Source organism: Castor canadensis, chromosome 3, assembly GCF_047511655.1.
Source record: "Castor canadensis chromosome 3, mCasCan1.hap1v2, whole genome shotgun sequence".
Lineage (NCBI taxonomy): Eukaryota > Metazoa > Chordata > Mammalia > Rodentia > Castoridae > Castor > Castor canadensis.
In genome coordinates this window covers 77979105-77992509 of record NC_133388.1, presented here as the reverse complement: position 1 = coordinate 77992509, position 13405 = coordinate 77979105, and positions in this window count along the sequence as shown.

Below are 13405 nucleotides of genomic sequence, written 5' to 3'. Positions count from 1 at the left end.
ATTGACACAGACAAAGAGAGAATTAGTGAATTGAAAGACAAATTAGAAAAAGTGTTTCAAAAGAAGAACAGGAAAGCGAAGACAGGAAAATATGATAAAGCTTAAAACCCATGGAAGATAGGCTGAAAAAGGTTTAATTTGTTAGTTATACAGGGAGAGGGAAATGAAAATGTGACAAAACCACCAATATTATATTACATCTTGTCTGAAAATGTCCTAGAATCGATGAGTCACTGATGCATAGATACAAATTCCAGATGATCCCAAGCAGGAGAAATAAAATGAAACCCATAACTAGACAAATGTTGTAAAACCACAGATATGAAACAATGGGAGTGGAAATACAGATTTGCTTTAAAGAAGCATCTATAATCTCAGCAGTAAAAGCTAAAACACTGAAATATTTTCTTCAAAGTCCTGAGACAAATAATTATCAATGTATAATTCAATATCTAGCAAAAGTATTTTTCTGTTAGAATGAAGTTAAAATAAATCAATTCTATGCAGCCACTACTTCTAAAAGTAGTTGCTTTCTTTTCTGCCTAATATTTATTTACATTTTTGTTAGATATATATTTTGAATATAAAACAATTTAAATTTTACATGATTTAAATACCTGAATTTAAATCACTCAAAAAGTATGGGAATTTCACTTTTATTGTAAAAATTAGTAAGATATAAAAATAGTGATTATAAGTCAAGTTAGTTAATATTATTTTAAAGGAGAGCAAATTTCCAGGGCAGAATACAAAGATTTGTGACATTTCCTGACACCTAGTGTCCCCACAGAATGATCCTTGGGTTCTCTGGTTGGTTTGATAAGGTATTTTAGGAATGATGACAGTGGACTAGAGGTCATGAACTCATCCCTTTATAAGCCATCACTCAATGACATCAAAAACCTATTGCCAGAGAGCAACGAATGAAAATGCAACAGATGAAAATGATCATGTACCCCCACAGAAAAATATGTGAACAGGCTGAAAAATGCATTCATAATTCATTAACTCAAGACACCAAAAAACAGAAGCCATTGCCACACTGTGTTAGAAGAGTGAATCTTTATTGTGTCAAATGCAGAAGACTTTTGACATTTTTCTTCAATCTTCCCATTTAGCAATCTATTATAAACAGAAACCATTCTATAGCACCTTCAGAGCCTCTCAGATAGAAGCTTTCAATGATCTACAGAGTATTAAATGCATCTTACAGAGTTTGAAAGTGCATCAAATACAATAATGAGAAAAGGGGATATATTATAAGTTTCAGAGGTCTCCTCTGAGACTTGTAAAATATGCATTAGAAGTGAGGAGTTTAAGCACCATGAGTTTTATTGCTAGCCCGAAAGTGACACTGAGCATTATATTTTAGCTGATTTAAATTCATGCTGTCTTCAGGGAACAATAATGAGTCAGTCTTGCTTATATCTGGGTCCAGTTTCTAAGGCACATGCAGGAAAGTGCTTAGTTAAATAATAATTTAGTGCAGCACACTAACAATTCACCCTCTACTTCTCAAAAAAGAAAAAGTTGGCTCAAAGTAACATTTGTAAAAAAATTTTCCCCAAATCTTATCTCCCTGTTAAACTTTTCTTATTTATTTATTTATTTTTTGGTGGTATTGGAGTTTGAACTCAAGACTTCATATTTGCTAGGCAGGTTCTCTATCACTTGAGCTATACTCATAGACCTTTATCTTTTGGTTATTTTTCAGTTATAACCTCATGCTTTTGCCTTGGGATGACCTTGAACCACTGTCCTCCCATTTATGCCTCCTGAATATCTGGCATTAGAGCAATGCAGCACATTCCTGGCCAAACTTTTCTTAATTTTTAATTTGGGCTTATTTTCTTTATGGACTTTTATCATACTTTTACTGTTTTCTCATTTATTTTACTTTTTCATATGTTCAAAGGAATATAATCTAACACTTGCATTAGTCAGATTTCTTTTGCTGTGACAAAATCCCTGAGATAAATGAAATGAGATCACTTATTTTGGGTCATGACTTCACAGGCTTCAGTCTATGGTCATTTGGTTCTATTGCTTTGAACCTAAGGGGAAGGAAAATATCACAATGCATAGCATTGCTGGAGTAAAGCTGTTTTCCTCATGACAGCCAGGAAGCAAGAGAGAAAGGAAAGGGACAGGATAACATTATTTCCTTTAATGGTATGCCTCCAGTGACCTAATTTCCTCCAAATAGTTTTCAACTCTTAAAGACTTCACCAATTCCCAAATAGCACCATTGCTGGTGTGACCAAGCATTTAATGCATCACTTTTAGGGAACAATTAAGATGTAAGCAATAACTGCCTGTGTCTATTCATTTTTATTTTATCTATGTTTTTGTCTTTATCAATATCCATATTTATACATCTGTCATTCTGCCTGTCTACCTACCTATCATCATCATCATCCTCTATCCTCCTTAAGATTTACATCATCATATCATTACTTGAACAAAAGAATATATCAAGCATACTCATTGGCATTACCTTAATGTAATGGGTCATATATGTATACACATTTTTTCACTTATCAAGATAGAGCATCAAATCAAGCAATAAAGTTAATAGTGTCCACAGTTCCACTTCTCCAAGCTCCTTCTTCTACATTCCCAGTACATATCTTTCAATCACATGTAAAATAACAAAAACAAAATCTCTGCACAGCTGGCTTTGTTTCCTTATACAAGAATTAGCAATGAATACTGTCGATGTTATGTACAGCCTCCAGTTTGCAACTGTTCCATTGTCTCTTTCTTCTTTTTACTCAACTATTCTAGATTAATTGCTTAAATTTTCCAGTTTCAAATATAACAACAAACAATAATGTTGTGATTCACATTGTGATGATTTCAAGTTTTTTAGCATAATCACTTAAAATTTCCTTCAATAGTTTGCTTTGGACTTCCATGATTATTCATATACTTATATTCTAAATAATTGCAGGGGATTCCAAGGTGATGAATTTTGTGAATTTGAATTTTATTGAAGATGGCTGAAAATGACACATAGGATATGTAATGTCATATTCCTAAAAGTTGTGTCTATTTTGCACCCTGCTGCCTGATTTTTCTAACTGATTTGGTAACGTTTTTGTCTGTGATTGTGTGTGTGCATGTATTTGTTTTGGGAGGCACTGTGGATTGAACCTATCGCCTCCCAGTTGATAGGGGATCACTTTACCTCTTGAACCACAATCCCAGCCTTTAAAATAAATCTTGGCATGTATTTATTGTACAAAGGAGTTTCCAAAAAATTTTTTAAATTTTATTTCTGTGATAGGGTCTCACTTTGCCCAGATTGGACTTAAACCTGTGATCCTTCTGATTTTGCCTCCAAAGTAGCTGGGGTTATAGGCATGCTTGATTAGATAATCTTCCAAAAGCCCATATGTATGATTCTGACTACAGCTCTCTCCAAAGAATAGAAATAATAATCCAAATGTAGTCCCACGAAAGTCATTGAAACGATGTGTGCAATGATTTAACAAAATCTCCCCTATATCTGATGACCAACATTAAAATGATGATATTAGTTGAAAGTTAATCATATGCCAAATATTCTAGGAAGCTTTTTACATGCATTATTATATTTAATATGAGTTCATACCCATAGTATTCTTAATATCTCTTTTGTGCTAATGTAATGAGGACAATTCTATTTGGAGTGGTTAAACATTCAGCTGCTTAGTGGTAGAGAATGATCTTGAATTTGTCTGATTTCAAAGTCTAGGTCCTTACCCTCTAAGCTATTTTCTTTTTCAAGATGCTCTTGGAGATCCTGGAATGGGTTTGCATATTTCATTTGGATAGGGCAATATGGCATTTTAAGGTCATTTAATACCAAATATAAAAGTTGTTTTCCTTTTACATCACTGATTTCTCAAGGGGCAGTCTCTTCTTTTCTGAACTTATGCAATGCTCACCCCAACTTGAATCATGTTTGGTTGGCTTCAAAGCAATTGTCAGCATCTTTGCCACATGGCTGGAGGCCAGATATCAGTTTGTCACCATGTAATGTATTCTCTCTATCTGGTTGGGAGCATAGAGCAGGTGCTCAGAAATCCTGCTGTCATCCATTCTCCACACATGGCTGGTCTATGTTCAGCTGAATTATGGTGAATATCACTTGAGAACTACTGTAATGGCTACACGCCAAGACCTGGCTACAACCTAGCCCTGCTATTTAACACAGCACATAAATGAAATTGTTAAAACCTCTCAAGGACTCAGATATGTCCACATCATCTTTAAGTCTTAAGATTTTATGATACGTGGGGCATCAGCATTGTTCTGAAACAATTTAACTTAGCCTGGAGTTTTGAACACAATTGAAATAATTATTAGTTTGCCATTAAACATTGTACTTTTTTTTTGTTTAACTTTCCACATTTGCTGTATGCGAGGTTACAATTGGTAAACATATTGAAATTGATAACAAAGGTTTACTTAAAGTTTTAGGATATCTTTTCCTTAATATATAATATTTGCAGGATTAAAAGGATAATAGGTTCCTTGCTTTAGCAAATGTTTTAAACAAAAATTGAGTTGTAAAAATACGAAAAAGTCTTAATCACTCTGAAAAAATAATTCTCTGAAACTTTCTTTAAAACATGTGAGCATCTAAAAAACGACTTGATTGACATAGATTTGTGGATACTTTCTTGTTTCATATACCTATTGGATACAACATGTATTCCTAAATGTGGATTCTAGAAACAACATGCTGAGGTGGTGATTTCTAGATCAATAGAAAACCTCCAGATGTAGATGAAATTTGATATATTTCAGAGGCAAGTGTGCCCTAAAAGAAAATATGTCATTTGAGAAAAGCATTCTTAAATGATATGAGGGAGGCTTTACTTGTTTCCAAAGCACAGGTTTGAATTTTCTTCTGTTCATTTATTTCCCAGCAGGTGTCTCTATATAGCAGCATTACTAGAAAGAACAGGAAGACAAGAACTAATTGTTGTGGCAAGTAGAGAAATAAACTGGTCATAAAGTGTATGTGTGTTGAAAATACAAACTCAAAATATTTTAAAGATATGTGCTTTTGATAAGGAGCTAAATAGCACATTTTAGATTATTTCTTGATTTTATTTGTATAAGCAACTTTTCGAAGAGACATAGAAGAATTCTTTAAAGCAGTTTGTACTATAACCTAAATATAAATTCAGACATTTTCTAAAAAGGCATTAATTTAATTTTTGGCACCTTGATCTGATAACTTCTTCACATTTTGCATGAAATGTACCAGAAGTAGAGTTGATCTTTGCACCAATGATAAATAATGACTTAAAGGTGATAGTAGTCAATCAAAGAGATTAAAAAGTAGAAAAGCAATGAAAAACTGTGAATTCCTTGATTAGTGTATTACAAAGTCACACTGCTTCAGTTAGAATGAAATGCAGAATGAGCACTTTTAATAATGGTCAGTATGTAAACTTTTTACTATAAAACAATTTTGATGCTTTGATGGATCCCAGTTAAATTTTCAAACTAATCTATGCAGAATAGAGAGTTTCAACTTTGCATATTAAATATTGAAACTCTTGCCTTTTTAACTGCAGATGTAATATACCATCACATTCTGAGTTAACTGATGAAATCAATACATACTCAAGACTCTAAAGAGTATTAACTAAATAGCTTCTAAGTTAAACTTAGTTGAATTTCTAATAAACATATTGCATGCATAAATACTAGCTACAAAATTCATGAAAATTATAAAAGTACAGCATATGATAAAAATAGAAATATCAAATATACTAATCCTGTTAAAAGGTTAAAGATGGATACAATTCCAAAAATAAGTATGGTTTTGTCCAAAGGGCAAATAGCTCTAAGTTCTGCCACAGTGAAAGGAGTGGGTAATGTGACAATGAAAATGAGCTGTTGAAATGCAATTCCACAGGAGCAAGGGTGACATTGGCTTTATTCACTACTATAACTCCAGTATCTAGAATTTAGAATTGTGTCTGACCCATGAATGATTTAATATATCATATAGAATTTTACTCTGAGGTTGAGAAAAGAGATTCACCATTCTTTTATATTTGCATTTTCCTATTTACAGTTACCCAAGTTGGGGATTGAGTATACGTCCAGGTTTGTTGCATTCTCTATTTCCTTATTGGGAACCTTCCCAAGACCTAAGATTGGCATTGTGCAGGAGTTTGTTTCTATGGTCTCTTGACAGTCAACTGTTAAATTGTTTGGAATTTTGAAGTTGTTATTAAAAATTACATAACATAAGCCTACATTTAAATAAGTTGCATTAAAAACAGAAGCAATAAATCATCAAAATGTATTACTTCCTAATTGTTTTGTTACTGTCTTGGAGTCTGGACACCTCTCAGTTGTAAGTGATACAGGTTCTTGGCAAATTGAACAAAGAACTGGACAAAACACAGAAGTAGCAAGCAAAGCATAGATTTGTTGAAAGTGGAAATACACTCTCACAGAGGACAGGAGTGGGCCTGAGTGTAAAAGCTCAAAGCTCCAATTCTCCTGTTGCTGTTGTAACTTAAAGATCTAAGTGGGGGTGAGTGGAAGGATGCTGATTGAGAAGGGTGTCCCTCTTATGATTGACAGCTTTGATTGACAGGAGGATGTAATAGAACTTATTTTTAACTGTACATATCCTCACTCAAAATGCATTCTGTTATAATTACATGCATGAGAAGCAGTTCATATGTATGAAGCTTTAAGTAGGGGGTGTGTCTCAAAAGGTCATCTGAGGATGAGTTCCTGGCCCTCAGTTCATGTGCTAGTTCTGGTACTTCTTCCTCTGCACAAATATCCTACCTAGCTTGATGCAGTGGCCACTGAGCGAACCACCAAAAGGATATTCAAAGGACATTACCAAGCAGATGCTTCTTGATGGGAGGATGTCCTAAAAAGGACTTGAATTAGTATCCTTTTACCCCTTCTGGGCCAACCTATGGTTCCTTATCCTCTTGCCTCATTTTCATTACATTTTTACCATTATTTATGGTCTTGAAATTATTTAGATTTGCCGGTATAGTTGAAAAAAACTATAGTGGTGTAGGAAATGAGAGTCTCTTCCCATTTCTATATTCAATGCTTACAACTGACTGTGGTAAGAATATTTCTACCACAGAATAAAAGAAACACTATCAACCAGGATACTGTCTTCCCTTGGGCCCCTGACTTTTAGGTATTTTCCATATTATTTTATAATGTGCACTTTTTTAATCTGAATTTTTTATCAGGCTTTTACCAGTTGACTCAATTTTTGATAATACTTTTTGTTTTGAACAATTCATACCTCTAGAGAAGTAGTGAGAATAACAGAATTCACCACATATCTTCTTCATGTCAGCCCACAAACTGTTAACATGCCAATATTTCCTCTATTTTGTTCTCTCTGAATAATGCATGTGCACACACTCATTTTCCCCTTCCTCTACCATATGAGAATGATATATCATCATGGGCATTCTTCTACATAACCCACCAAAATGTCTAGTCCATATCAAGTCTAAGAAACTAACCTTGATACAGTAATATCATCTCATATTCATACTAGATCGACATTAAAAACATGTCTAAGATATCCTTTATAGTTCTTATAAAGATACAGCCTCTACTGTGTGTGGTTATCATGTCTTTTTGGTTTTCTTTAATCAAGAGCTGTACCTCTATCCTTTTTGTTTCTATATTTTGGGCTTTCATAATGTTGAACTTCAAAGAACCTAGGCTAGCTGTTATGTTAAATTTCCCATTATCTGAATTTGTTTATTTCCTCATGATTAGATGATATGATCTATTATACATTACAGTGCATCAGTGGGCATTTAACATCAGTTTGTCCATTATAAGTTTAATTACTTGGATAAGGGTTTACTAGTTGCTTTTCTTGTCATTGTGACAAAATACATAGAGAATAACTTATGGGAATAAATATTTAGTTTGTCTAAGGTTTCAGAGGGCTGTGTCCATGGTCTTTTGTTCACATGTACTAGGGCAGAACATCATGGTGGCAGAAGCATATGGAACAGAGCTGTTTGACTCGTGGCAGACGGAGTAGACAAAAAGAAATACAGGAAGTGGCTAGGGCAAGTTATACCTCCAAGGAGGGACCATCTCCCTCTAATTAGGACCCACCTCTTAATTTTCATCACTTACCAATAATGCTACCATGTTATAAAAACACCAAGGGATTAATCCATTCATAAGCCAGAGCCATTATAATCTACTTGTCTCTGGTGATGCCTTCACAGACACACCCAAAGGTATGCTTCATTAATCATTAATCGCCTAGTCCCTTCTCAGTACAATTAATGTGACTATTAAGACTGACCACAAAAGGTGGTAATGACAGTGTTATGATTATAAAGTGACTGATCCCCATAATTAATAAAATATAGAACATGTGACATTCTAAAATTGCCTGAATATACTGTTCTTCATACATTTAATCGGGTGATCCTTAACATCTATTGATGATCCTTATCCAAATCAATATTATTATTATTGTGAATTCCAAATTCCATATAATGGTTCAGGGTTCTTAAAATTATTTGGCAATTAAAATATATGTGAAAAATTATAATTATAAAAACAAGAATGAAAAATTTTAAGATTATAACAATGTTAAATTAATAATACAACCCAAAACAATTGAAGTAAATGGAAAAATACAATTATTTCATACCAATAATTAATTATACCAAATATCAATAAATCATTATAACTTTATATCTATTTCTAAAGTCATACTCACTCAAACACTGAGCAAGGTTACTGAATAGCAGCAATATTGACTTGGGAGTGAAATAATTTGTTGTTATGGGGGACTGTCCTATATACTGTAGAACATTTAGCAGTATTCCTGCTCTCCACCCTTCAGATGCCATCAGCTTCAGTCAGTTACCACACTAAACATGTCTCCAGGATTACTAAATGTTCCCTGGGTGGCAAAACACCCTATGTTCAGGAGCACTTCACTGGAAGATAAAAACATACCCAGCAGCTCAAAGCGTGAGGGATGAGAGGCAGAAAGCATTGTAACTACACTGCACTCTTTGCCATAGTGGAAAATAACTGTATAATTGTTAATTATGACAAAGTGAGAAATACAATTATACCACTTATATTGGTAAAGTACATAAATTCAATTATTAAAATACAAATTTACCCTGTACTTACTTCTGGGAAGAAGGGAGATGAGAGAATATTTTCTCTGTGTTCTACTTTTCTTCATATTGAGTACATATTATGGCTTTAGTAAGTTAAACTAAAATCAATGAGAGAGTATGAGTAAATGAAAGAATAACAAGGAATTCAGACAATTAATTCTCAAGTAATGTGCAAGAACATTAAGTTTCTTCTCTTTCCTTTCACACATTTCCCTAATTATACTGATTCTCTCTCTTCTCGTCTTTGCAGCCTGGAGACCTCTTGGTCTCCACACCGCTCAGGGGAGCTCTGTTTACCTCTACAGCTTTCACAATCTGTGTTACTAAGAAAAAAATTATTTACTTGAGTTAAGTTTTCTTCTTATGCTATATCTTCAGTGTCTCTTGGAAGAGAAATAGTGAGGTAAGGAGATTTTGTTCTCCTCTTGACTTTGTCACTAATTGATTAGATTTGTCAATTTTCAATAAATCACTTACATTCCTGGATAGCTGAGAGTGTGTCATTAAAATAAAAGCAATTAATTAGATAGCTCAACTTTTTAGCAGCTCTAAATCTTCAAGTTTCTTAGAAAATTGAATCAATAGTCTTCCTATACCAAACATGCACTTTACCAGAATGGATAACAAAACACATTTTTCACAAAACACACCTACAAGAAGAAAAGTTGCAATACTTTAAACTTAAAATTTATCTAGGTGAACTTATTACAATAGTATCTTACATCTGGCCTGACATATATATTTATACATTGAAATGAGTTTAAACTTTTCTCATAGTAGAAAACAGCAGTTTATTTGTGTGTGTGCAGCACAGATACACGTGCAGTTCACATGTGAACTGACTGCGATGTGTAGTTCAGAGTAGATGGAATTGGGACTTCTAAGGCACCTTATTGTAAAACAGAAAAGGAGAAAGGCTCTTGAAGAAAACAAATTAGTTTGGGGAAAAATAATTGAGTTTTTGGAACAACAAACAGAAGATAAGAAAGTTTGTGGTAATGTTTGTTTACAGTTATGAGTGGGCTTTCTGTTTTCTTCAGGGTCATAAAAATCCCATGGAGAAGGGATTTGGTGGGTTTATTCACATTCTGCTTCTGGGAGTAGATCTTCCATAAAGTAAAATTTATAGCAGCCTTATTTCCCAGAAGTTGCTGCTTTTAGTGAGATAAAGGAAGCTCCAAGAAGATTTTTATTTTCCCCCTATATCTGAAGAAAGATTTAAAATAATGTTTACTTGGATATATTTATTAGGCTTGAATGAGAAGGGTAGTATACTTTAGTTTTCAAAGAATTTTCCATGTTTACAGTTCTCCCTTTATACTAAAGCTCATTTCTGACAGTTGTTGGTTGTCTAAGCTTGAATGTAGATGTGAGAATACAGGAAGAACATTTTTCTGGCTACCTTCTGATAAGGTGAACATTTTTCTTTCAGGTAGGTAGATTTTTTTATGATACTTCATAGAAATAAGTAGAAGTATATTTGAGCATCTGGGAAACCTATTTTCTCAGTGGATGGTATGATAAAAATGTACTTAAAGGATGGTATTTTTGACAATAAAATAATTTTGATAAATTTTGTTTCAGAAAAATTTTAAAAATGTGTAAGTTGTAGACTAGGAAAGTGTATATGTAAAACATGAGAGATAGGAGACTTGTATCTATAATATCTAAGTAATTTGGAATACTGAATACCAAATACAAATAAATACTTAATAAAATTAATTTTAAGAAAATAAACAACAAAATAAACATGGGCGAAGGGTATGGCAGCAGTTTTGCCAAAGAAACTATATATACATGACCAGAGTAATAATAAAATGGCTCAAATTAGTACTCATAGAAAAATGCAAATTCACATTGTCAGAGAGCATTACAGATGCCGTGAGATACCAAGGGCTTGCAGGAATGCCTGGCAACTGAAACTGGCATACATTAATGATGAGAATAAAATGCTACAGCCATTTTAGAAAATAGGTTGGAAGTTTCTTACAAAGTTAAATGTAAGTGTACCATATGACTAAGTAATCCTACTCACATATATTTAACTAAAGGATAGGCAAACAGGCTCACACTCAAGTTTACATACAAAGTTTTATATTGGTCTTATTCATTATTGTCAAAAACTTGGAAAGCCTGAATGGCCTACACTGGTAAATGGATAAATAAATTATGGCACATGTATACAGTGGAATACTGCTACACAATAAGAAGGGAATGAACTATTGGTACATATGCAACATATCTCAGACACATGAGCTAAGATGACAAGGCTAGATTGAAAAAGCTGCTTCTGAGATGATTCTATTCTGTCTACATAGCATACTGGAAAAGTAAATTGTAGGAAGAGAAAACACACTAGTGTTGCCATGGGCTGGTATTTTGTGTGGTATTGATTCTAAAGGGCATCAACAGGGATATTTTAGAGAGTGATGTCACTGTTTAACACTTTGACTATGGTCATGGTTTTAGAACTTTTAGTATTTATGGAATTTGATATGATGGCACATCCTATCAAAGCGAAGTTTAGCATATGTGAATTTTAAATGTGAATGATAACAATGGCAACCTTAATCATAAAAGCCTACATGAGAAACAATGAAAAACCAAACTTTAAAAAGTGACATAAAGAACTTGCATTCTTTTTTTTTTTTTTCATTTTTCTTTTATTATTCATATGTGCATACAAGGCTTGGTTTATTTCTCCCCCCTGCCCCCAACCCCCTCCCTTACCACCCACTCCACCCCCTCCCGCTCCCCCCCTCAATACCCAGCAGAAACTATTTTGCCCTTATCTCTAATTTTGTTGTAGAGAGAGTATAAGCAATAATAGGAAGGAACAAGGGGTTTTGCTGGTTGAGATAAGGATAGCTATACAGGGCATTGACTCACATTGATTTCCTGTGCGTGGGTGTTACCTTCTAGGTTAATTCTTTTTAATCTAACCTTTTCTCTAGTTCCTGGTCCCCTTTTCCTATTGGCCTCAGTTGCTTTAAGGTATCTGCTTTAGTTTCTCTGCATTAAGGGCAACAAATGCTAGCTAGTTTTTTAGGTGTCTTACCTATCCTCACCCCTCCCTTGTGTGCTCTCGCTTTTATCATGTGCTCATAGTCCAATCCCCTTGTTGTGTTTGCCCTTGATCTAATGTCCACATATGAGGGAGAACATACGATTTTTGGTCTTTTGAGCCAGGCTAACCTCACTCAGAATGATGTTCTCCAATTCCATCCATTTACCAGCGAATGATAACATTTCGTTCTTCTTCATGGCTGCATAAAATTCCATTGTGTATAGATACCACATTTTCTTAATCCATTCGTCAGTGCTGGGGCATCTTGGCTGTTTCCATAACTTGGCTATTGTGAATAGTGCCGCAGCAGAAATCACAACAAGGGAATTGGACTTTGATCACATGATAAATCGAGAGCACACAAGGGAGGCGTGAGGATAGGTAAGACACCTAAAAAACTAGATAGCATTTGTTGCCCTCAATGCAGAGAAACTAAAGCAGATACTTTAAAGCAATTGAGGCCAATAGGAGAAGGGGACCAGGAACTAGAGAAAAGGTTAGATCAAAAAGAATTAACCTAGAAGGTAATACACATGCACAGGAAATCAATGTGAGTCAACTCCTTGTATAGCTATCCCTATCTCAACTAGCAAAAACCCTTGGTCCTTCCTATTATTGCTTATACTCTCTCTTCAACAAAATTAGAGATAAGGGCAAAATAGTTTCTGCTGGGTAGCAAGGGGTAAGGGGGGATAAGGGAGGGAGCAGAGGAGGGGCAAGGGAGGGGGCTGGGGGAAGGGGGGAGAAATGACCCAAACATTGTATGCACATATGAATAAAAAAAAAAAAAAACCAAAAATGCATGTCAGTTTCAATGTTGTCTCCTCAGAAAAACTCCGCTGACCATTGACTAGAAAGCATCTGCCTGTAATTCATTATCATAACACCTTAGTTTAATTCTTTGCCTTGCACTTATTTCTAATCCAGTGTTTTCTAATTCACTTTACTTTTAAATATGTTTATTATTTGTTTTCTTAGGTTAAAGTGTAAGCTCCATTAAGAGCAGTTGGGTTGGCAACTGTGAACCTTGGGCATAGAATAATGCCTGGCATCAAGGAACGCTTGATATACATTCGCTAAAGGACTGAATGGGGTATGGGGTAAATTCATCTGTCTTTGAATTGCGATGCTAGAAAGATATTTGTGAAGTGCGACAAACAAGGCACAT